This window comes from Corvus kubaryi, unplaced genomic scaffold (assembly GCF_017639235.1).
Source record: "Corvus kubaryi isolate FWS band 111438036 unplaced genomic scaffold, C.kubaryi_AGA036_p1.0 37157, whole genome shotgun sequence".
Classification (NCBI taxonomy): Eukaryota; Metazoa; Chordata; class Aves; order Passeriformes; family Corvidae; genus Corvus; species Corvus kubaryi.
The window spans coordinates 842,852-865,367 of NW_024581041.1; the positions used below are offsets into that span (position 1 = coordinate 842,852).

The following is a 22,516-nucleotide window of genomic DNA, read 5'->3' on the forward strand; positions in this document are numbered from 1 at the left end:
GACAGCGGGTAATTGCTGCCATCAGCACCTGCTGTTCTTCAACCTCACAGCAACCCCATAAAAGAGGCATCCTCCAAGAGGCCAGGCAAGGGAGACAGCTGCCTAATTTTCTCTGTACTCAAAGCAGCTACACCAAAGACCCAGCAGTACCCTTTTGGGTCCTTGAATTACCATCCCCTGAGGTAGTCTATACCAAGGATACATGGGCCTCTGGGCTGGCTGTCATAGGTTGCTTCTGCCACTTGTGCCCTGTTAAGTTCACTTCAGCCTCCAGTACAGACAACAGTTGGGCTTCACTGAATGGTTTCCTTCAGCTTTTATTGCTAAGCTTGATGCCATATGGTCTGGAATACCCCTTTGGTCAGTCAGGGTTAGTGGTCCTGGCTGTGTCCCCTCCCAGCTGCCTGCCCACCTGCAGTCTTCCAGCCCCTGGTAGGGAAGATCCATCTTTGTAAAAATAGTGGCACATGGGTCAGGAGTGACGTATTCCATCTTGGAAGGACAAGGAGACACCTCTCACCATGTTCCCCAGGGTTTGCAATGTATGAAATAATTTCTTTGTTTGCCTCACACAGAACCTGTATGGAGGCTTACCCAGGTTTCACCACAGCTTTTGTTTGCTGAGTGCTAACTATCACCCCATGTGAAGTTCTGGGTAATCCTGTCCTCTGGCCACTCCAAAGCTCCTCCATGGCTGCTGGACCACAGAGAACTGTGTGGTGGGGTTTGCACACCAGTGAGCTGTGGGGCATGGAACTTGGAGGGGAGCCTGATGGCTCACAGGGCCATAACCCCAGGCTGCACTGAGCAGGAAGGGGGGTTTTGGTGATAGTTCTGTCCTATTAAGAAGCTTGGTGTAGGATGATAATGAGGCACAAGTGTATATTAGGCACAGCTGAACCTCTGAAATGACAGCTCTACATTTCTTTTGTGTGGACCACCCATTTTATAACACAACCACCAGGTATGTTGGAATCTAGTCCATGTGAATTGTTTCCTTTCCCGGATGAAAGCAAAAAATATACTGAGATTCCAGATGCACCAGAATAGGACAAAGGCTTCACACAACTCAATTGCTGTAAACCACTTGGCACTAGCCAAAGCAATGTGGTTATCATTGTTGAAGGATCAGGATCTACTGGATGTGGTACAGTCACCCATTTATTCATTGCTCGCCAGTCTTGGATAAATCTATAAACTATTTTTCCATCCAAGCCTAGTCTAGGGTTTTTAACAGGCAAGGTAGGAGTATTACAGAGATACTCGTGAGGAATTCCAGGAAAAGACCACATGTATTGGGAGAAAAGAGGCCAGAGAATTAGAAAACTGGGGTTGGTATTGGGTGGGAGTTCCCTTTGTCCACAGCTGTGCCCACGAGAGCTTAAAACTGCTCATAGCCTGTGCAAGCTGTTTTCTTATCCTGTGACCCAAGAGGATTTGATGATGTGTTGTGAAACACAAGCCAGGTTGACAAGGTACAAGACAGCAGTGCTCAGCCAAAACTCTTCCTCCAGGATTGGAACCACAGCTTTCAAAAAAAGAACAACATCAGAGGAAGGCCATTGGCATTCAAAGAACCAGAGGAAAAGGTTTGTTTGGTAAGGCCTTTTTGCAAGCTAGAGATTGTCATCCATTCACTAGTCACACTATTAATGCTGCTCTACTGGTTACACTCTCCGACAAGTCCTGTTGTCATTTACATTGCAGGCAACAGCATCTCGGACAAAATATTACATAAACCCGATGGAGAATGGGGAAGTGAAAATGGAGTTTTCAACTTTCTCTGGAAAGCTCCTTTCAAAATTCATGGCTCATTTTCAAGTCACATTTGAGATGCATTGGTCAGGAGTCACTGGTTTCTCCCTGTCCAGTGACTCAGTACTGACAGCTGCAGGCAGGGGAGCATCACCCCATGCCCCCCCACCTCAGGCCCTCACACTTCTCCCCAGCAGCTCATTGGGCACCCTAGGGTGCCACCACCCATTGTTTTTGTGAAGTGGGCAGTGGGAACACTTGCCAGGGAGCAGCAGCCTGGCCTGGTGGAGGGGACAGGGCTCTCTGCCAGGCACTCTGCTGTCTCCTGGCACCCAGATGGACCCCTGTCCTCACTTATTGGGGACCTCCAGTCTCTGCTTCAACACTGAAGCACTTTCCCCTCTGTAAAATCATCATGACTCATCACTATTTCTACCAGACCTTTTTTCCATCTTGCTATCAATCACATTCTCTGGAATAGCTTCCATATGTTTGCCTGATAGAGGCAGTAAACTCAGTGGTTCCTCAAATCCCTTTTGAAAAGTGGAATGGCATTTGCCATGTGCCAGTCCTCTCCTATCAAGGACATTTTATCCTGTGGTTGCATAAGCAGGTAGATGACTAATGGTTGTTTAGTCTACAACGCAGGACTATGATCTAGTGCAAGCAATTTCTTCTTATGAGCAATTTGTCTCAAGATTTCTTCTACTTCAGTTTGAAACAGATTTTCTGGCTGACTCATTCCATATAAAGAAAAATCCCAGCCAATGAATAGCCTGAAGCTGTTTTGGAGTAAACAGCACTGCAAAGGCTTCATCTGTCTTCTTGAAAACCTTTCAGATTTTCTCTAGGCATGAACCTCAGTGCTGTTGGATAGTGAGCAGACAGAGATGGAGGTTACCTTGACTTTGAGCCTCAGAGAGATTTTCCATCACGCCCTTGTCCAGCTGCTCATCTGGGGGTATGCCTCTCCCCCTGCACACATTTGGCACCCAGCTGGGCAGAGGGCCTGGGAGCTCCATCCCAATCTTCCTGCCCATAAAGACACCACTGCCCACAACTGCCTGCTTCAGAGCCCGCTCTGAGCCCTGTGAGAAACAGGACTTTTCCTGCCCAGCTGGATCAGGGACAAGATTTGTCACACAGGTTTCCTGTAGACAAGCAAGTGTTGAGGTGCGACTGAGCTTCAGAAAATTGTATCTAAAGTAGACCTCTTTTTAATAAGCATTTCATCAGTTTCTTATTATACTGCACCATGCATTTTCTTAGAGGATGTCTTCTATCATTCATGTTTTAATTCACTGATTATTTTACAAATATTGAGCATATTTCCAGTCCAAAGCTCCAGCCCAAACTACTCAGTCTCCAGGACTATGCACTGAGTTAAATCTATATCCATTTACATCAGTTTGATATATATTTTACATATAACATATATAAGTCATATATCATTAACATGTCATAGATATATGTATAATCTTAACCATTCATTTACATACATATACATTTATATGTCTAGCTTTAATCTGGGTATTTTGGCTGTTTCCTCAGCCTGCTCTTCTGCACCTGACAATACCACAGGTGTCTTGTGAAGATTTTCTTCCCCTTTACTGTAACCCTGGTGGCATTGTCCCACTTAGAGATTTTTCAGAAAAAGAGATGTGAAAAAATGCATTCCATCAGTCACATTCCCACATTCCCCATCGCTTTCACTGCACATCTCTAACATGGAAATGTACTTTCAGGCATGCTGAGCTTTCACTGCTTTAGTTTCCATGAATACTTACAAAGAAGTGAACACAGAGAAAGCAGCTACTAAACAAGTAAACACTTACTGATGGAAAGGCGTGGATTTATAATGGAAAAAGGAATCTGATGAGGCGTGGATTTATAACGGAAAAAGGAATCTGATGTCTATTTTCTAGGCTGGGAGCCACTCCTATTTTCACACACAGAGCCAGTACTCCCCGCTGCTGTGTCTGGAGCAGGGCCTAGCTAAGGCAGAAACAGGGGGTTTTGCTGAAAAGGAGCAGAAGGCAGGTGTATGGTTCCTTCAAACATGGTCTCGTGCCCCTCAACCACAAACCAGCTAGCCTACACAAGGTGCTCTCTGCCTTCAGAACACTAAACAGCCAGCCTCAGCCTGGCCCTTTTTGCACTGTGAGCTGCACTGTCCCACAGGCGTCCTCAATAAATGGTCAACACCACAGATGTGCAGTGATGGTGTGGAAGGTGTTTCCAACATGCCAATGAAACAAGCAAGAAGAGTGCTCCTTTCAACTCTTCCACTTCCATGAAAGCCCCAGAAAGACACAAGTGGGGCATGATACAAAGCAATGAGGTTTGTGGAGAGCAGCCTTGCCCCCCTGCCCTCAGTGTTACAGCCTCTGCCTTATGGGGAGGAGCAGTCTTTTGCAGTAGGCCTTTGAGCAGCTGATGTGAGCCAAGGTACAGCATGCAGGGAGCTTTCTGGACAGAGTAGCATGCTACTTCATATCCTGGCTGTGACTGAAGGTGAGCAGTCATCACCTGCGTAGCCTGGAGAGATGCTGGACAAATGGAGCCAGCAGGAGAGACCCATCCTGGCAAAGCAGAGCTGCAGGCAGCCCCTGCAGGAGTACACGCTCCATCCAGGAGCTGCTGGGGCAGCTTTGCTCTCTGCATGAAACTGGAAAGGCATGGAAAATCAACGTCACTGGCCCAGCAGATCTGAACAAACCTGGTGAGGCCTGTGGATGCAGGGATGGCATAATCATGCTTGTGCCCCACTGTCCGCATGACTGCTGCAACAAAAGGCAGAGGCGTCTGCTCAGGACTAGCCCCAGGTTCTTCACAGCCTGTTACCTGATCCCTACTGGCCCTTCCTGGTGCTCGGTGGAAACAAGCCATCCATCAAATGGGACTGCCCTCAACAATCAAATGAGTCTCCTGTGGGAAAATTGGAATAGGCTCCCTTCACCTTGCACTGAAGCAGCATATATGCTGCATGCTTCTTTCAGTGCTGTCACAAGAACTGTCAGAGAGGAAAAGGTTAGATTTTAAACTCCTTGCAGAATCAGACCAATCCCCCAGCAGTCTTCCAGCCCAGTTACATGCTTTGATGGGTGTTGCAGTGGGGATACTGCAACATACATATATCAAACCAGGAGTCCCGTGGAAAGGAAATATATAGGACAGACAGATTCTTGCTAGCTGTTTCAGAGATGTTTATTTCTCCAGCCGCATGGCCGGAGCTCTGCTGAGGAACTGTTCCAGTCACGGACCAAGGGTCCTTCTGCCCGCGCAGGGAACACAAACCAACCAATGGGAACGAGGCTGAGCAGGGACAGGGAAGCCCCGTGTCTGTGCCCTCAGGGCCCCTCTCCCAGGGCTACACGGCAGGGGAGGGACCCCAACACCTCACCCGTTTTATTTTAATAAAAGGAGAATGAAAACAACTGGATAAACATAACAAGAACAGTTTCAAAACAAAACAAGCCACCCTCCTGAGTCTTTAAATGTCCAAACAGATTCTGTGGAACATCTTAGGGCTGACAGAAGGGAGACAGAACTCTCTGAGCATGCTTTGTGGGGAAACTGAGGCAGGAGAGGGTTTAACTTCTTCCCTCCCCCTTTTCATCCCCCACTCGGCATTGGAAAGGGATTTTTGGGGAAACAATTGGCAAAAGCATGGTTTTGTGAGGGAAACCATGGATGAAAAAACGGATTAGGAATACACTGGGGGTAGTAGGACATAGGGTAAAAGGGAAAGGTGGGATTAGGAAAGGGATTAGGATTAGGGGGGGCTTACAATGGAGATATTGTCTAACATGACTATGATTTTTAGCACATATGCTGCCTTTTACAGAAACACCATCAGGCCCAGTGACCTGCGATGCTTGTAACCCTTTTCTACCTCGTATAATTTTGAATTCTACCACCTCTCCATCTCCCAAGCTTGGGATGCATTTTTCAGGGTTATTCTTTTTAATAGCAGTTCTATGCACGAATATGTCTTGCTGGTTGTCACACCTTGTTATAAAACCATAATTTTGCTTAACATTATACCATTTTACTATCCCTAAGATCTTAGCTACTATGATCTTTTCCTTTTTCCGAGTGGCTGCTGTTTTCTGTCTCGCTGCATCTTTGCTCTCTCTTTCGGTCGCTCCCGTGTTGGAATTGTCGGGGCTGCTGGTGCCTGCGCGCTCTTCCCGGGGTCGCGTTCGGGGCTGCGCGGGCCGGGCCGGGCCTCACTGCTCAGTTCTCCGCGCGCTGCCTCCTCTGGTCGCAGCTTCGCTGCCGCTGCCAGGCGCTGCACCCACGTCTCGGCCGGGCCCCCGAGCGACGACCCCCCTGCATCCTGCTCCAGCGGATGGGGACTCAGTTTTGTCAAAGCTGTGTCTCTGGCAGATACTCCCTTCTCAGAGAGGGTTGAAGGCGAATATGCAGAGACGTTCCAACATCTCTGATTCGAACAAAAACCAATAGTATTTTGGAAAATCTGACTTGGATTAGTTAGAAGAGAAGCTGGCAGAGACAGACTGAATTCTATCTGTTATTTTCCAAATCCACCTTTTCTCCGAATGCAAACAATCTGTTTAGCTGCACTAAATGTGCACATTGCACAAGTGATGGGTGAGGGTTATGTTGGTTTAAGACAGATTTATCACTTTGTAGTGAACAAATTATTTTTCTATAAAGCTTGAAAAATAATTAATTGAATTAAAATACAATATTGTTTCAATGCTGCCTTAGTATTTTGAACTACAGACCTGAGTGGAGGGAGTAGTTGCTTCATTGCTATTGATCTCCTAGATCAACTCATGTAAGCTTGTAGATTTTGACAAGAAAGAATGTTTGGCCAAAGCTTTGTGAAGGATTTAGGCCGACACGAGAACTTTTACAGCTGTATCTTGCTTATACAGGAATGAACAGAAACCTGTGCTCTCCTGATGTCGATAAGGACAGTAGAACAGAATAGCATTTACTCTTATCAAGGAATGCGGAACACAACAGCACAGCTTTGGAGAAACAAATAGAGGATGTAAATCAGACAAACAGAAGTCAAGCAGGCAACAAAACACAAGCAGGATGCCAGCTCAGTTCTGCAAGGGTGACAAAGCAGAAGTTATGCAAAACAACGATATTGTCCTTACTCAAAAGCGGGGCTCGAGGAACAGCCACCTGAAATGGACACCAGACGTTGAAGATGGACCCCAAAGAACCATATAAGGACTTCTGACAAGGGGTGGGACAGTGTAAAATAAAGCCAAGGAAGTGGGGATAGCTAATGAATATGTAATCAGTGGTTGTGATAAAATCCCTGTTCACCCAACACTCTTCACACTTGAATGGAAGAAGGATCCCCCCGAGTGACCAGCCTGCTACAGTAAAGAATGCCTGCTTCTGATACTCAAAACTGTGTTACAAAGTTTCTATCCGGCCGATTTCAGTATCGGTGTGAAGTCAACTGGCCCATGCAGGGCCTCAGCAGCCCAATCCACTTGGAGGCTTGGTCCAGAGCCGCACTGAGGACACCTGGCACGACTGAATGACTCCAAAAGCATCAAGGAACCCCAGCCCTGACTGCCTGTACAGCCAGAGAGCCATCTGCTTCCCAGCCTTCACCCATGCCCACATAGTGGTTATTGCTACACTGGATGCTCAGCACCTCAGTGTATGGTTCTGCACATCATTGCCAGCATTGTCATTGCTTTTCTTTAGTGTCTTCCCTGAGAAAAATAGAAACTAACACTTTCTGGGAGAACTGGAGAAAAAAAAGACATAGGTCAGTCAAAAACACATGGGGAAGAGGTGGTGTTAGGGCAAATGCTGCTGCCTTTTGTAGGGTCTGGGACTGCTGTTCTGCAGCACGGGCACAAAATGAAATAATCATGTAATTATCATAGAATCACTAAGCTTGGAAAAGCCCTCTGACACCATCGAGTCCAGTCGTTAACTCAGCACTGCCTGGGCCACCACTGAACCACGTCCCCTTGTCGAGGAATTCATTCAGTGCAGGAGCTGGTGGTGCAGCTGCAATGACAGCTGCAGATTGAGCTCAAACTGCTGACCTTGTCCATAATGAAGGGCACTGGACCTGTGGCCCAGCCAAGTGCTCAGACACTGCAGGAGCTGAGGACTAGGGAAGAAGAACTGAGACTTGCATGAGCTTGGACTGTGAGGGGATAAAAGCCCAGTCTTTTGTTGGGGCTGCTCCTTGGAGGCACCAGCTCAAGCTCTTTCTGGGTTACTGTGCCAGGAATAAAGGGCTTTATGGAACAAGACATCTGAGGCTCCCATGGGAAAGCTGGGGTCGAACTGGTGAGGAAACCTGGTCTGACTGTGAGAGTGGGGAGTGCAGGGAGTCACGCAGGGCACTCCTTGGCTCACTGGAGCTGCTGCTGCTGCAAAGGGGCTTCAGTCCCAGCTGTTAAAGTTGCTGCTGGTGGGAGAGTGACTGCCAGAGTGTCTTGGGAATGGTCAGACTGGGAAGGTTCCTCAACACCCAACTGCCACACGCACACATTTGTTGAACACTTCCAGAAATGGTGACTCTAGCATTGCCCTGGGCAGCCTGTTCCAATGCCTGACTATCCTTTTAGTGAAGGAATTTTCCCTAATATTCAATCTAAACCTCCCTTGGTAGAAACTTGAGGCCATTTCCTCTTACCCTGTCACTTGTTGCCGAGAGAAGAGCATGGCTCCACCCCCCTGTCAGGGAGTTGCAGAGTCTCACTTGAGCCTCCTTTTCTCCAGGCTGACCCCCTCCAGCTGCCTCAGCCACTCCTCATGATCTTGTGCTGCAAAACCTTTGCCAGCTGCATTTCCCTTCTCTGGATATGCTCCAGCACCTAATCCATGTAGACAACAGCAAGGACAGTGTGGGGACCAGCCACACCAGAGACCCAAAAAACAGCTTCCTGGGTGGGAGAGCCAGTGCAATGATTTACAGTCTTGTGGCAGGAAATCACCCTCCTTCCACCTCTGTTCAACATAATCCCTAAAAATGTAAGCAGCAGTATTGATGTTTCTGCTTATAATGCCTGCACAAGTCCATACGTACCCTTCTTACTTCCCCTCTAGTTCTCGGTAGCCCAGGCAAGCTCAAAGGTATTACAAAGAGCTGGAATTATGCTTAATCCTGTGCAAGATGGGGCAGATAGTACTCAGCATGTTATTTCTTAATGGCTTTTATATGAAAAAGTACCTATATGAAACAGAAGTTAAAAAGATGTAATTAAAAATTAATTGTTCAATTAGGATAAAGTTGGTGGGGTATAATACACATTGTAGGGGTCTGCCCAAGGGACAAGCTATTTAAAAGCCAAGGTCCATCCAGAGCCAAGCTGAGAAGGCACAGCTGGAGACAAGCACCTTTCTGTAACTGAGGCAGGGAGGAGGGCACTGGGCTGAGCGGGAATGGGACTTCCCCGAGGGTGGGGCTCTCAGGTGAGGCTGGTCAGGGCCATTCAGGCCTCTATGGGTACACTCAGGTCCACCATGGGGCCATCTCAGCCAGCATGTTCAGCTTGTGCCCAGTGATCACTTCCTGCACACTTCTGAAGAGGGATCTCAAAGAAAGTCCTGGTCCTCGTAGGGAAGCACAGTCAATACAGTGCGGTCTGCCTGAACTGGTGTCTGCTCCAAGACTTGTTCAAGGGCACCAGGACAGAGTGGTGTAAGGGGAATCTGCCAATTCCAGGTGTGAGAACTTCTGGGAGGTACTTCTGAAGTCCACGGTGCAGTAATAGACCTTCGTGGCCCTGACCAGCCACACCTGAGGCTTCCACCTATCCACATGATGTCTTCAGTGCTCTTTCTTTTCTAATTACAGAATCATTACATTTAGAAAATCCCTCTTAGGCCATCATTAACCCAGCGCCACTGTGTTCACCACTAAACCATGTCCCCAAGTGCCACATCCACACGCCTTTTGAACTCTTCCAGTGGCGGTGACTCCACTACTGCCCTGGGCAGCAGGTTCCAGTATCTGACCACTCTTTCAGTGAAGAAATTTTCCTTAGTATCCAGTCTAAACTTCTCGTGGCACAACTTGAGGCCATTTCTTCTCATCGTGTCATTTGTTCCCTGGGAGAAGAGCCCAACTCCCATCTCAGTCTACTGGGAACATACTCGGGAATTATTTACCTACACATGCCTCCGTTCTATCTCGCCTACTCCATCGCTATTCAGCCTTTAGTTATTGAAGATCCGACGTAAAAGCATTTCGCAGGACCACAGGGTGGCACCAGAAACTAGGGCACGGGTTAGGTTTGGGAAAGACCTCGATCCTAAATGTTTAGGGTAGGGCCGTACCGAGGGTAAGGCGAAAGGGATCCCACCGCTGGGGATGCCACACTACCCTGCAAAGCGAGTGTTTCCACCTGGAGACGTTCCTGGAGAGGGGGAAAGGCAGGAAGACGTGGAGGATAGCACCCGCCCTCCACGGAGCGCTGCCCAAAACGCCAGACAGGCAGCGAGCTCGCTGTGGGATAGGGATGGCTGCAGCCCCCAAGCGGGGACGGAGGGGCAGCCGTGCTCAAAGCTCACCCTATCGAGCAACGCCAACACCCCCGGCGTCGCAAGCCCCGGCCCGGCTCCGCCCCGGCCCCGGCTCCGGCTCCTGCTCCTGCTCCTCCCCGGCACGGTTCCGGCTCCGGCTCCGCCCCGGCACGGCTCCGGCTCCGCCCCGGCTCCGGCTCCGCCCCGGCACGGCTCCGGCTCCGCCCCGGCTCCGGCTCCGGCTCCGCCCCGGCACGGTTACGGTTCCGGCTCCGGCTCCGGCTCCGCCCGCGGTGCCCTCACGGCCGGGGCGGGGCCCGGCGGGCGCCCACAGGGAGGCGGCGCCATCTGCCGGCGGGAGGGGAAGGCTGCGAGAGGCGCCGCCCGAGGGCGGTGGGGGGCGGCGCCATGTTGTTTGTAGTCCCGACCCCGCGCAGAGGCGGCCCCGCGCAGGCGCAGAGCGCTCCGTGCCGCGGCGGGCGGAGTGCGGAGGTACCGCGGTCCAGGTGAGCCCTGGGCCGGCCCCACGGGACCCCCCCGGGACCCCGCGGAACCGCCGCGGCTTTGGGATGCGTGGCTGCCCCTGGGCAGTAGGTGCCACGCGACAACGGCGGGCGGGCTGGGGTCGAGGGCAGCCGCGCCCGCGGTCACCGTGTGTCCCGCCGCGTCCCGGCCCCGGCGCCGCCGGGGGTGGTTTCGCCGCGAGGGGGGTCGGTGCCGCCGCCGAGAGGCGCCGCTGAGGGGGGGCTCAGCGCAGCCCGGCCCCGCTGTGAGGCGCCGGTGGAGGGACCCGCTCCCCCCGCTGCGAGTGGGAAATGATCCTCGTCACGCCGGGCTGCGCTGGGAGCGGGGGAAACGCCTCGGAAGTGCCCGAGGTTATTGCGGAGATGGTTTTTTCATGTAAATAAGGGACGGGAGTGCGTCGGGCGTTCTGCTTTCTCTCATTTATAGCTTTTCTTCCTGGTGTTCAGATGTCAGAATTCTCGTTTGCATTATTTACTTCAGACAACGCAAACTGGGTGTTTATCTTTAATTCGGCCCAGCCTTGTCGGAATATGAATGGAAAGGGAATAGCTTTTAAAAAATTTTGTTGATTTGAATCATCATGTCTCTTTTTTCTATTTAAGAAATATTTTGTATTTAGTATAAGTCACAACAGGAATTGAAAACACTGTAGCAAAATCAGAGGCTTCTGCTATCTTAAAGAGCATCGTTATAAACAGCAGTACAGAAGATGGGATATTACAAAACAAGCGAGGCTGTGAGCCCTGTCCTGGCTGCTGGGAGGCTGGCGGCTCATGGCACTGCCTCGGGGTGTTGCACTGCCGATTGAGAGCCTGGGGTCTGTACCGTTCTTTGGTGGCTCTCAAGTCTGAGGAGGTTGGAGCCGGTGTGCAGTCGTGTCATAAAGTGTGGTCACACCATGAATTGCTGTGAGATTGGGGCTTGGCCACATGCGTGTTTGCTCCGGAGAACAGGAACTGTCTAGTAGGGATCGGGGGGTTGTGTCCGGGAAACCCAAGAGTATTTGTGCTTGAATACTGAGGTGATGAGATAAATGGGGGTTCCAAGTGGAGAAGAATGCTCCATCCCTGGAAGTATTCAAGTCCAGGTTGGGCAGGGCTTGTAGCAACCTCGTCTAGTGGAAGGTGTCCCTGCCCATGGCAAGGGGTTGGAACTGGGGGAGCTTTAAGGTCCTTCCCAACCCAAGCCATTCTGTGAAGAATCTGCTTCTGCTACGTGTGTCAGGCATGCTTGTGAGCATCCCGTGTTCAGAGGACTTGGAGGCTCATTGCTTTAGCTTCTGCTTTGCCTTGTCTGTAGAAACAACAGTCTTCCAAATGATGGAGCCTGGCAAACCAGGTTTAGCAGCGGTGTATCAGTCTGGGGGGAAAAGAAAAAAGGTGATGTAAAGTCAAGGAGCTCAATTTAAAACTAGTATGAAGGTTTTCTAGTACAATAATTTCCTTGGGCTAGGTAAGCAGAGCTTACCAGATGTCTCGCTTAGTTAACTGGGGAAGAAGCAAGGTGATCAGTAGGATTCATCTGGATTATTGACCACTGGACTGGGGATTGTTGAGGGAGCTCAAGATGGGCAATGACTGTTCCAGTTTCAATTATTTGTTTGGATTTTGAAACTGGTGTGGCACACAAGGCACCTTGTCTTAGGGCAGCAGCTTTGTGTGCCTTATATTTGCCTGGTATGGAAGTGTTTGCAAAGATAAAAGCTGGAAATGTTACACAATGAAAATTAAACAATATTATACAATGAAAATTATACAACTACTGCAAGCAGCGTTATTGGAGCCTGTAACTATTTTCCTAGCTACTCATTCTGCATCTGAGGTTAAAAATTAATTGAAATTAATAACCATGTTTGATTTGCATTTTTCTAATCTCAGATTACCTTCAGAAACCCTCCAGTGCTCCCATTTGCAGCTCATATGTCACATTGGTCATACATGCCACAGTCCTCAGTGTTTTTCATTGGAAAGTGTAAGTGTAGTGGTACCTTTAGATTTCAGAGGCTTTATTATGTACAACATGTGTTTTGGTTCCTTAAGGATATACTAGAAAATTTTTTTAAAAATACTTCTGAGACTTTTTTTTTTAAACATTCCTCTGTTGTATGCTCAAGGTAAACATTACAGCAAAGTAGAAATATATAGCTATTTCAGTAAGAAGCACAAAAACCTACAGTCATAGTATAGTTCAAGGACAAAGATAAAAACAAAAGAGAAAGCAATTCAGTTTTAAATTGGGGGGGGAGGGGTGGTTGGTTTTTATGTGTAAGAAGAGACTAGGGGTTTTAATTTTTAATTACTTAATTGTCATTCTCACAAACAGTAGCTTAGTTGCTTCCTGGAAAATGGTGAAGCCAAACCCTCAGTTCTGTTTCCATAGGCAGTGCTAACACCATAACCCGCCCTGAGCAGGGCTTATCTTGTGCTCTTGTGTCAGCTGTGTCTTGGATACAAGTAAATATGTCTGTGCTGCTTAAGCTAATGTTGGGCACTGTGCAGGGCTGGCTCAGGCTATTTTGTCTCTGTGAATATTATGGCCTGGTTTAACCTGTGATGGTTCCAGATGAGCAGAGGAGCGGTTTGGTACTGTTTCCTTGTGTAATGTTAGTGTTCCTGATAGGTGTCTCCGTGCTCCTCAGTGGTTTCATGTTCATGTGAATGTGGTTTGGGAGGAATAATAAAATCCTGTATTGCTTTCCCCCGAAATTCCCAGTGTTCTGGCCAGTCAGGTCAGTTATTAAGCCAAGCGGTTGTGATTTGGTCCTGCTGTGGAAAGGGTTGGGCGACTGTGCCTTCTACTGTGCAAAGCAGAGTTGAAGAGAGACTTCCATAACCTCACTTGGTCTTCAGTTGTGTTCTTGTAAATTCTGGATTGTAAATGGGATTTGCTAGATTTTTAATGATCTTATTGATCACTCACCGTTTTTCATCTGGTCATATCTCCTTGTATTCTGTGACTGGTATAGCACCATTTATTGCAGTAAGTCAGCAGATGCTGTGGGAAGCATGGAAGGAATAGCTCTGTTTTCATCTGACTATTGTCCTTCCTAGACTTGGATGCATTTCTGTATTTACAAAGGGTTTAGTTGCCCAAAGGGGTTTTCCTTATTTTACATAATATAAGAACAGTAGAGGTTATAAATGTAATGTTTAATTTTAAAGTAACCTTTACTATTCAGCCATGTATAAAGCAGACTCTCTTTGTAGTTACCAGATGGACTAAAGATGTGAAACCAGCACTTTTATTCCCCCCACAAGAGCTGGATTTGTGACTTTTACCTGTGTGTTTGAACAGAGAAGATAGGCAGTCAGCTGCTTCCTTTTAATCTCTGTTTTGGTGATGAAGCTGTGTGTTACACATCTTAAACTGATCTAAAGACTGGCTGCCATGCAAAAGGACTGGCATATTCTTGCCCTCTCTTGTACCACCTTCAGCATTTACTGGAGGTTTTCCTGATCCAGTTCAGTTTGCTGAATAATCAGAGCACTAATCCAGCCCCTCTGTGTCCTCATCTCCCCAGAAGATCAGCTTTTGCCAGGTAGGTAGGCTGAGTGAGTTCACAAAAGGGCTGAGGAGTACCAGAGACATAATTGATTTTTATGGTGTAAGAACACTGTTCTTTTCTAAAAGTGACCAAAAAGAGAAGAGCATAAGGTCAGGATGTATAATAGAAGCCTTCGCCTGATGGCCCTCTTGTCTCTTGTCATTTGTAGAATGTCAAGAGGTAGATGTTGTTTGCTTTTATTTTGTTCATGATTAATGCATTTTTCTTCTGTGAACTAGCCTGTGTCTCCCATCCACTGAAATGTATGGCACTGCTACATCCCAGGGAGATTTTTCCAGAGCACAGAATCACCTTGTTGGTGCTAACTACCTCTGTTTTGTTTTGAACTTGACAGCTGCTGGCTTCATTTCCTATCTCTTAGCTGCTGTATGGTTTGGACACAGTGAAGAACTGATCTCGATTTACCTTCTCCATTCAACTGATGATTTTACAGGTTTCTGTCATATGTCACTGCAGCAATCTCTGTTTCCAGGCAGAAGAACCCTAGCCTGATTGATTATTCCTCATTCATATTTTCAAACCTTTTTTCCTTTAAAAAAAATATTTTCCCTTCCATTATGTCCTCTTGAAAGGAAGGAGCAGGCACTACATCCAGGATTTAAGATGCAGCCATTCTATATTTTTATATGGTAGTTTTATTACTAATAATTTTCTAACATTATTTTTTCATGCACTGAATGACTTTGAGCTGATGCTTTAATCAGTCTGTTGTGACTCCAGCAAGACTTTCTGAATGTTAATGATCAATTTGGAGTACACCACTCTATATGTGAAATAAGGACCATTTATCTTCAGACTGCTGTGCTGAATTTAGTCTGTTATTTTATTTCTCCATTATTACTCTCAGAGGTTTTTTCCGCAGATCTTCAGCCAGCTTTTCTCTTTGCTCTCAGAACAGCTTGTATGGTAAGGAGACTTTCACTCTGCTCGTTGCCCCTTTTTCCGGACTTTATGAATACAGTGTATAGCAGAGTGCTGCAAAAGGCTCCTTGCAGTCTCTCTCCCTGGGAAAAATAAACACTTATGCCCACCCTCTGTGGTCTGCTTTCAGCTGAATGTTAGTCCAGGCAGGGGCTTTCCCACTCAGGGTTTTCCCAAGTTCTCCCGGTGTTGACTGTGCGGCAGTTCTGTCTGCTGTGAACGCTGCTTAGGGAGAGGCTCTGCATGTCCTGTGCCCCTCTGGCACTCCTGCCCCGCAGTGAGCCCAGTCTGCAAACAGCTTGGACTGGAAATGAGCCCAACAAATTACAAATTAACACTGATTTAGTGGTCTTGTGCTGGCAGTACACCAATGCGGGCGTTTAATTAGAATCAGTTTAGTCAGGTAAGTGCATATGTCTCTGTGCTTGCTGCTGCTGACTGAAACTGCAGCCTTACAGGCTGAACTAGTCTAGACTGAGGCAATGTGTCTGTGCATGCACTTCCTATTTCATATTGTCATGTTTGATGCTGTAGTTAGCTTAGCGTGGCTTGGTGTATGAATTACACCAGGTACTAATTCAGTCAATTTTGTGACTGTGTCTTGGATGGTTTCCCTGGGCTGAGGCGGGTAAACAGTCTGACTCTGGGTTAACATCTGGATTTCCTTAAACAAAGACAGTGATTAAGGAGGGGCTTTAGTGTATTTATGTAAATTAATAGGGGTCTAGTAATACTTTTTATCCTATATATGGACTTTATTCTAATTTATTTATAAGCATCATAAATACCTTAAAAATGTAAATGGAAATTCACAAATTTTGCTACTGATACCCTATAGCATTTTGTAAATTCTAGAATTATTTGGGGTCTGGGTACATTTAAGTTTTCTAAATACATGGGATATATATCTTTAATGAAATTTCTGTTCACTAAATTGATTTTTCAGATCTGTTCTTGAAAATTTGCCTGGATTCTCCAGTACTGTTGTCACACAAAGTAGTTTTCTCCTGAGGGGTTTTTTGGACTGTCTTTGTGGGGAAACTGAAGTTAGGTGCTTATGTTTTTAATGGTTTCTTTTGGCTGTGGTAGTTTTGAAATTTATTACTTAGCCAATAAAATCGGGGCAGGGGCTGGGGTTCAGGTTGTGGAGGTATTTCTACCTTTGCACAGGCAGAAAGAAAAACTTGATTTGTGTAAATGTATAGTTTTATGACTTGGATTGGAAAAGGAGGGCTTGTGTTTGGGTTGTGCTTTGTCCAGATGGTAGAAGGTGGGGCTTGGGGAGTGGTTTAAGTCTGCTTTTCTGTGCTGCCAGCTCAAGTGCTGCATGGCTTGTCTCTGCCTTGGTGGAGAACTAATGTTACAGTGCTGGGAGTCTTGAGAAAGGACACGCTGCACGGTTGACAAAGAAGTGTTTTTAACCATTTTATAAGAGCTCTACATTTGCTATTTTCCTTATGTAGATCATTCTGATACGGTTTTCCAGAAAGAAGTGACCCTTGTTACAAATTAAACTTTCCTCCTTTAGCTTGGATGAAAAGATTATCAAATACATATCATATGGCCCTCAGAAAATCCAGGGAAGATTTTTTTTTTTCACTTTACAATGCAATTGGGCTTTATCCATCAGCCAGCCTAAAGAAAGGCACAGGACTTGGTGAAAATCTTCATGTGTATTAGCTCAGCCATAGAATAAAACTATTCTTTCCTGACATTTTTAAAGTAGTTAATTGGAAACATTCATTATTTTTAAAAAAAAATGAGTAAGAGATATATTTTTTTGTTGCTTCTAGCAGTAGGTGGATGGAACACTCAGCAGGTATTCCTGCCAATTCATGTTTATCAAATAGTCTGTGAGGTCACCTGTCAGTGAGTGGCCTCTCTGCTCCATCCCCACACAGGTGAGCATGGTCATGCTGCTGTGAGGTTGCAGTGCCTGTGGGGGTCCAGGAGTACTTTGGAGTTGAGAGCAGAACTGTAGGACTGCAGGGCTGCTGGTTCACAGTGAGGACATTGCTTTAAGAGAAGGGATATTATATTCAGCATTTTAAACTGTGCAATGCCTATATAATGCAACCACTGTAGTTGCTGCTCTGATGATGTAAGAAACAAAAGGAAGGAGTTGTTGCTTAGAAGACTGTCTGTCAGGATGTCTCCTTGGTGAGACCTTGGCTCGCCTGTGTTAGCCTGTAGTGCTGGGCTGTAGCCTGGATTGTCTCCCCGGCCACAATGTGACTTGGTAGTGTTGGGCACTGTGCTCATTCATGCTGCTGTGCCATAGAACTGAATTATTGTAACTGAAGAGTTGGCATAATCTAGGGCTCTCAACTGGCATTTTTCAGTTACTGACCTGTCATTGTCAAGATTTCAGCACAAATGTCTAAGTTGCAAAAGAGCTGGACTTTTCCAGCAGAGTGAGTGCAAAAGCACAGGGGGAGCTGTAGCTTTGTTTGTACAAAAGAGCTCATGAAGTAGTTCGCGTCATCTGTGCTTAAATGCCATATTGTTTTTTCCCAGTGCCACGTTGAAGAAAAAGCAAGGCCTCCACCGCAGAGAGCAGCAGCAATATGGGCTGTGTGCTGTAGAGATCCAGGCGTACCCCAGCCTGGGAACGCTGCTGTATGGTGGCTCATAAGAGAGTAAAGGTTTAAAATATTCTTTTGTCCACACTGAGCAGAACCATTGCCCAGGTATTCAGTACCTTTTGGACACTTAATTTCTGTATTTGTAACTGGTTTTAAATGGACTTGGAGCTCATGGCTATCCTGCCCCTGGACTCAGTGGTGGGGCTGACCACATGAGGCAGGAGCCAGAGACAAGTTGTCTGTGATTTCAAGGGATCACAGAGTTTTTCTAATCTTCTACTAAAATGCCCCAAACAACTCAAAGTCCGCTCTGCTGTCAGCCAAGCTTCAGGAGACACCTCCACCTCAAAAGCTTTTTCTCTGATCTCTTTCGTAGCAGTTGAAACCTTAGAAAATGGAAACCATGAGCATTTTTCCTGTTTCCAACATGCAAAAGTGTTATTGATGTGGAATTGGAAAGTGTGATGCTTGCAGTTGGAGACGGTCTTTAAAAAACTTAAAGCCGGGTTGATTTTTGTTGTCCTGGTATTTGAATACGTGCTTGTCTGGACGTATTTCATGTGGTCAGAAGATCTGTGACCAGACTCTTTTGTCACAGTAATTGCTAACTGATTTCTCTGTGGCTGTGCTCCAAGGGAAGGAGCCATCTCAGGTCTGTGATGGTTACTCAGAGGTGTTAACTTGCCTTAAAAGTGATTGTCACTCAGCCAGTGTTCCAGTTCCTGCCCCAGACTGCAAGGAAGTTAAAAACCTTTGTTGATCTGATTTCCCTGGGGGCTATCCTGGGTCTTCTGAACTTCTGTGTTGGCATGCTGGCAAGCATAGAGGTGGAGGTGCAGCATAAGAAATGCCATCTTCCTTATCGCCCTCCCCCTCCCTGTGGAAATACTCCCAGCTTTTACCGCGGAGCAGGCAGCAACACCTCCCCTCCCCCCAAATCTTGCTTTCTGATATATCTATACTTTGGGTGGTAGATGGAAGATTTTTTACGATTTAGTATTTTAAAGATTGGACTGAATGATCTTAGAGGTCTTTTCCAATCTTAATGTTATCCACCTTTCTGGTCCCTCTCTGGCCTGAGACCGTCATACCAGAGCAGTAATGGAGACTTCTTGTACCCTTCTTACCAAATGTTTTTTTGCTTGTTTTGTTTTGTTTGTTTTGTTTCCTGTTGATGTTGAGTATGAATTGGTACATTTTGTGTGATGTGTACTTCCTTATTGTCTTCACTAATTCTTTGTAAAGGTATAGGAATGTTGGCAACGATTTCCAAATTTTAGGTAGCCTGACAGTCTTGTATCCAGGTATTGAGCAGTTCTTGAAATCTGGGAAGCAAGTATGTCAGCACCAGGGCTGCCTGGTCACGTGTACTCCAGAAGCTTCGCAAGGGTAATGAATCCATCAAGCCCTTTGGATAGTGATTGAGCTTACACTGTGAGAAATGGCTCTTGTTGTAACATTTGGTAGTAATTGCCTAAATGAAGTGTTTTCAAGGGGAATTCCAGGCCATTATAATTATATGTATGCTGCACTCACTCCAGTATAAAAATGTCTTTAAAACTATTTGCAGAGCTCACCAGTTGGTTTCTTGGGATGGGGCTCTTGTGCCTGTTCCCCGTGAATGCATTCCATTTCTGGCAGTGGTTTTAGGTGTTAGAAAATGATAATTCCTTACTGAACATTGTTTTCCTTGGCAGTGCGGTGACTTCTTAAAATGTCTAAGAAGTCTGTCTTTCTGCCCTTTTTTTTTTTTAAATTTATTTTTTTTTTAATTAACTGTGATATCCTGAAGGAAGCAGAATTTCTGTAGGAATTCCAGCATCAGCAGTGAAGAGCAGATGAGAATGTGCAGCGCTGGAGGCAGAGCAGAAGAAGCTTCTGGGAAGGGATAGTGAGCTGAGTGCTTGTGTCCCTTGGGGCTGAGCTGCAGGAAGTGTCCTCACAAGCTGGTTTGGTCTGGGGAAAAAACCTTAATCTTCTTTTTCCCTTGTTTAAAAAATGTTTTGTTGAGGTTGCAAAACAAGGACAAGACAGCCTTCAAATGCCAGCTTTGGAAAGGGTGTTGCATAGGATTTCTCAGACAGATGGAGGAGGCATTCACTGAGCACTATATTACCTTTTTTTGTCAGCAGTGGAAGAATAATCCAGGTTTTTCCTTGGGCCTTACAAAAGATAACCACTTTTGCCCCCTTGACTTTAATTGTTTCCTTTTTCTTTAATAGAGACAGGAGTTTCTTAACAATAAAAGCAATAAAACAGCCAGAGAAGCCTGTGATCCCTTCTAAGAAACGAAGAAATAAGAAATAGGATAAAGTCCATTGTATGGTATAGTAACCTTTGAAGAAATTCATAGTAGAATAGAAATACGAGTTTAAGACAGTGTATAAAGGCAGGAGAAATACTGTCAGTACTTCATTTTTGTAAAATAAGAACTGTTTAGGCAGACATTATTCAGCCATTTAGGGAGGTTTCCAGAATATGAGTCTCTCTGCTTTCTCTCATTGGTAGTAGTTGTTGGGGAAAAAAATTGAAGTGGCTCAAAACACATTGCACCAGAAAGCTTAATTCGTTACCTGAGCATTGTCTGAACTGAGAAGTGTAATGCAGATATCTTGCTTTTCAGTAGTTTTATTCCTTGATGTGATGTATTAATGTTTCCTCAGATCTCTAGCCTTCAAATGTTCTGGGCTATGGATTGATTATAAACATGGCACTTATGCTGCTATTTTTATCATGTCTCCCCATTAAAATGAACTGCTTATGTAGAAGCCATCATAAGTCACCTTGTTGGCCTAAAAATGACTTAAGCAAATACAGTCTTTGTATTGTCAAAATGTTCGGTAAGGAAAGGCTCACAGAGTTTAAATCCTGATCTTTAAATATTTCATTTAGTGAAGTCTGAAGTATTTTTATCATATCCTAAATCACTAGACTCCAATTTTCTTTTGTGTTTTTAAAAAAACCCCAAGGTTTCTGAGCAGCAGTGATTCCAGGGTCTGGGACCTCAGCTTTCAAGACTGGCATTCACCTTTCCATCTATCAAGGGACTTGTTCCATGCCCACAGTCTCTGCTTCCCTGCAGCAGGGTTCAATAATCTGTGTGGCTCAGAGGTACAGGGAAAGCCATGTTGTGGGGAGCAGAGGTACTCTCCTCCTAGCATCTTCTGGTGGCTCCAAGCTCCTGGGTGCAGTTGCAGTAGGAGGGGGATCTCTCTTCTCTTGTCTGGCCTGCAGTGGTTTCTGGGCAGCTGTTAGAAAGTTCTGTCCTTGTTTTACTGGCATGCCTGTATACTCCTCATTTTTAAGGGATCAACAGTCACATCTTAACATTGACAGCTGCTGCTTCTTCCTCTGAGCACCTGCATTCACAGTCACCACTGACCTGGTGAGAAGCTTGGTTGAGCAGTGCTGTGCTGTCTTTCTCATGCAGTGGCTAGATGAAGAGTGATGACTTTTATTACTGCTGATTGCATAATAGAAGGTAGAAAACAGCTTTCAATCAGTAATGGTGAGGGTTCTATTTTACTTCAAACTGGCTGTAGAGGCATTGCAGGAGAAGTAGCCTTGGAGCTTTTACCTCTTCCTTGGTTTCTCCCCTGACTGCATCTTCATTTGAAGGAAAATGAAAACATTTAACCTCTGACTGAGGTGAATATTTAACAGGAATGTGTCAGGTGCCAGTGTACTGGGCTGCAATGCAAAGTGTTGGTCCCTTCATTAAATGCAAAGTTATTCCATGCTGACTCAAAAGATCTCAAGAGAAACAAGACTACTTAATCCCAATGTGTGGTTTGGTGAAAGAACTGTGGAGAAAAATGTGTTATCCTGTGCTAGACAGGAGGTTCAGATAGATCAAAGAAACTGATCTCTGACTTCACTGTATTAATATCAACATAAGAAGCATTGCCTGAAGGGTCCAAGAAGACCAAGAGTACAGCCTAGAAAGAGACCATGATGAACTTACTTAACTAAACCAGATCAAGCCATTGTTTTGAAAAGAAATTAATGCCTGAGCCTGTGATGATTCCCTCTGCACCCTTCGTTTCATAAAAGCTCTTGAACAAGGAGAGGAGTGTAGGACTTCTCTGCAGTGGATGGACACTTTTCGCAGCTCCTAGGTACTAACCTCGTGTAGCTCATACTCAAATGGAGCAAATGTACATAAAAGGGCTAATAAAAAAAAAAATCAAAGTTGAAGTCAACTTGAGGTCAAGAGAGAAGCATACGAGCATCTTAAATTTAAAATTATGTAATAAAATATTTTTTAATGAAATTCCCAACTCTGGGAGTGGTAGGGGAAGCAGGGCATTATGTCAAAGGTTGCATGCACATTTATGAAGGTTTGTGGCAGCATTAAGGCACACTTCTAAAGAGAAACTCTATCTCCCTGAGGAAGTGTGAAAGTCCTATAAAAGAGTGAAATCATAGGAATAATCAACACTGGAGCTCATTATCAGCATAATCTGGCAAATTTTTTGAGTATAAGAGAACTAGAAAAGAGAGAGCTGATGAGAGAGCAAAGGCATGGAATTAGAAGACGGAAGGAGACATTAAATGGTTTAGGACTTTGCACCTCGGAAAGAAGCCACTGGGAGGACAAAGGGAAGTAATAAAGCTTTATGGAAGGATGACTGGTGCAGGAGGTGAGTGAAGAATAACTGGCATTTCTGAGACCATG

General features: G+C 45.9%; 1 protein-coding gene across 4 annotated transcripts in view; it reads left to right on the top strand.

Moving 5' to 3' along the window:
• The first annotated feature begins 10,651 nt into the window (after positions 1-10,651).
• NDRG3 (NDRG family member 3) overlaps positions 10,652-22,516 on the top strand; it is a 63,618-nt gene continuing 51,753 nt past the window's right edge. For 2 of the 4 annotated variants that reach the window (XM_042021694.1, XM_042021695.1), the window contains exon 1: positions 10,653-10,748. The gene's annotated coding sequence lies outside the window, so the exon portion shown is untranslated. Of the gene's footprint in view, positions 10,749-22,516 lie in introns of all 4 variants that reach the window. The other 2 variants (XM_042021691.1, XM_042021693.1) reach the window with 2 other exon arrangements.